The sequence below is a fragment of the Alexandromys fortis genome, unplaced genomic scaffold, assembly GCF_014885135.2.
Source record: "Alexandromys fortis isolate MF-2015 unplaced genomic scaffold, M_Fortis_MF-2015_v1.1 scaffold_0, whole genome shotgun sequence".
Classification (NCBI taxonomy): domain Eukaryota; kingdom Metazoa; phylum Chordata; class Mammalia; order Rodentia; family Cricetidae; genus Alexandromys; species Alexandromys fortis.
In genome coordinates this window covers 30,723,189-30,726,727 of record NW_026067949.1, presented here as the reverse complement: position 1 = coordinate 30,726,727, position 3,539 = coordinate 30,723,189, and positions in this window count along the sequence as shown.

Sequence of the window (3,539 nt, the reverse complement as noted above, 5' to 3'; positions counted from 1 at the left end):
TTGCCAAAAGAAAAATTCACCCATGAACCAAACATACCAAGACATCAATACCCTGTTTCTTTTAGTGTGTCCAACATCACTCCTCATTTTTGAAATATTTGTCATCATGGAATAAAATATATGCATACCCTGCATTGCCAAAGCTGTGGAACTTCCATCCGTGATCCCCACCCTCCCACCAACTCGCCTCTGTAGATATTAGAAGGAAACAGTTCGGAGTGGGGGTGGGGCTTCTCCTCCACCCAGACCACCTGCAGGTGGTCCAAATGAACACCCGAAACTCTCCATCAATCATTGCCAACCATTGTCTAGTGCGTGCTCAGCTCTCTTCTAGAAACAAAGAGGGTGGGGAGGAGGGATGCAGGAAAGAAACAGCCTGGTCCTCACTCTCCAGGGACATTGCCATGGCAACAGGAAGGGGGCAACAGGGGGATGGGAACAGGGCACCAAAACAGGGAGAGGCCAAGCCCTCACTCAGGCTCTTGCTGGCTTCATGAGTACAGGGTCCAGCGGCCTCCTTTGTCCTTTGTAAATGAAACCACTGCCTACACTTTCTGGGGCAGTTTCCCAAAAGTGTGTCGTAAGAAAGAGGCAAGATGCTAATAAACTAAGAAGAAAAGAAAATAGCTGGTGGCCACCTGATAAGTAAGGAGAAATAAATAAGCTTTTCATTCAGATCTCTTACACCACTAACAGCAGCAGACCTCCCACCGAGGGTGCTGAGTCTGGTTGCATTCACCAGGGCCCAAGAAACACCCTGTGAAAATGCAGCTCTTGACCTTTAAAGGTGGCACAACCTTTAACCCCAGCACTTAGAGGGAAGAGGCAGGTGGATCTCTGGAAGTTGGAGGCCAGCTTCGTTTACATAGCTCCCATGGCAGCCAGAGCTACATATTGAGACCCTACGCAGCTCTAGAATATTCTCGGTTATATCACCATCTACCATGGTCCCCTTAGTGTTTCTAGACTAAAGAAGCCATTGTGGTACATGTGGAGGGGGAGGGGGATGTCTGGAAATGGTAGGACTGAGGGAAAGCAAAAGGTTGGGCTGCAGGGCTCCAAAGGCACCAAAGAGAGCAGGAAGGCACAGAGTCCAGGAGGACACACGGTTTCAGGAACTCGCCTCTGCCTCCAGCACTAAAGTTGCATGAGAACCACCAAGAGACAGCTGCTGCTGTGCCTACCCTGAAGTCAGTCAGCCCCCAGAAGAAGACACCACAACCCAGCTCCAAGCTGCAGTCCTAAGATGCCACTGAAAACCCAGCCTTTGCTCAAGTCCTGTTCCTCACAGCCCACCCCTTCCCAGGGTCTAATGTAAACTCAGCAAGTGGATCAGGACGGGTCTGTGGTCTGGCATCCTGATTACCTCCCTCTGATGCACAAGGCTTGTCGGCTTCCCTCAGCTTCCCCCTGGTCCCTCCATTCACCTGTCCTCTGGTTGAGTCATTCCTGACACAAGTGAATCCCAAGGCCACGCCTCAGCTCACGTAAATAAAGTTGGAACAGTGGCTGTGAAACTTGGGCATCCGTATTTTATTTCTTGAGTGATTCCTACCTAGATTCGGGGGTCACGAATTCTTCTGGAAACAGGGTTTCTCCAGAAGCAGATTTCTCTTCACCCGTTACTTTTAACCAAAAGTGCTCTATCTCAAGTACCCGCATTCCTGTTTGGGGGTGTCTTTTGATCACTGTGTCTCTTGTGTGTGGTCAGAGAATTCTGTGGACCCAACCTGTCCCAGGCTCTGGGAATCCGGTTCTTCCTGCTTCCTGGGTCTGTGAATTCTTATCAACAGGTATCTCTGATTGCCAGCAGCACAGCGCTGACTTCCAGGAGGCCAGCTACTCTTGATCGCAGTGTCGATGAGGCATGCCAACCCCCGAGTTCTTTTACCACCTTCAATATCATCATCATCTTGACACCATCACCTTCCCCCCCCCCATACCCTCATCTCCAAAGAGTTTTCATTTCACAGAAAGCCAAATACAGGACAGGAATTCCCCTGCCAGACTCGTCAACATTCACAAGACTGCAGTGGGCTGCTCCCAGGAATCTCAGGAACTAGAAAGGAAACATCACCTTAGCTAAAACTGAGACTAGTGGAGTCAGCACGACACATCTGAGCTTTCCACACCTAAATGATTACCTTAAAGTCTGGCCTTGGGCTCCTACGGATGAGAGCAAACTTCACTAAAAGATCAGCAATCAACCAGCCAGGTGTGGCTGCCCACGCCTGTGACCCAGCACCTGGGAGGCCAAGACTTGAGGACTGAAAGTTCAAAGTCATTCTGGGCTGTATAGTAAGCTCTGGGCTAGACTAAGCTACATAGCAAGGAGCCCCCTCAAAGACAAAAAAAAAAATGAATTTTTTCAAATATTAAAAAATAATTTTATTTTGTGGGTGGATTTTATGCAGAACCAGGATTCTTTAAAGAAACAAGGCAAGACAATGTGGGGCATAGAAAAAAAATGTTAGCACTTCAACTTAGATTTTAATTTATAGAATGAATGCACCTTCATTTTGACATAATATTGTTACTACTGCTATATACATAATATGTAAAGGAAATAGCTCCTCTGACTTCTACACACACATGCGCGCACACACACACACCATCACACACTCAAACACATGTGCACAAAATAAAATAAAAGTAATAAAAAAGTTATCTTTAAAATCCATTCTCTTCCAAAACTGATCAATTCTTAAGATATAACTTTTAGATCACAAATGAAAATGACTTGACTGGTCCTCTCAGTCTTCCAATAAAACTGAGCCTCTGGAATAGCGCACTATTTAGAACCTGTGACTGCTCAGATGCCCCAACATACCACAAGTGTGTAGCCCCTAGGGCCTGGATCTCGTTTCCCAAATATAGGTAAATTATTTGACAATGATAAATCGCTATTTCAAGTCACTGTGGCGCTTAGACTACCAGGGAGCTGAGACACGCTTATTAAAGATATTAATTTGGGAGAAAAAAAAAGAGCAAATCACCGAGAGAAAGGTCAAATACCTATTCTAAAAACAAGAAAGAAAATGGTTTTTCTTCTAGCTCAGTTTTCCAGGAATTTACACACATTTTTGCATCTTTGTAGCAGGCAATGGGGAAAAGATTGGGAGCTGTGGTGTCCCCTCTAGTGGCCTTTGATCTCAGATCATGCTGGGATAACTAGAGCAGAAGCCATTGCTAGGGGGTCAGTGACCAGAGAGTGCCTCACAACTGTGGTGAAGGTAGCCTTTCTCATGGAGCAGGAAGACTGTGGTCTAGCCATGGAGAGGAAGACTTTGCTTCCACAAGGACTGTAAGAAGAAAAGAGAAGAAAGGTGATAAAAAGAGGAATGGGGGAGGGATCGAGACAGAGTTTCACAGTGTAACAGCCCTACCTAGTTGTCCTGGAACTCATCTATAGACCAGGCTGACCTCGAACCCATAGAGATCTGCCTGTCTCTGCCTCCTAAGTGCTGATATTAAAGGCATGCACCACCACTGTCTGGCTTAAAAAAAAAAAAAAAAAAAAAAAAAAAAAAAAAAAAAAA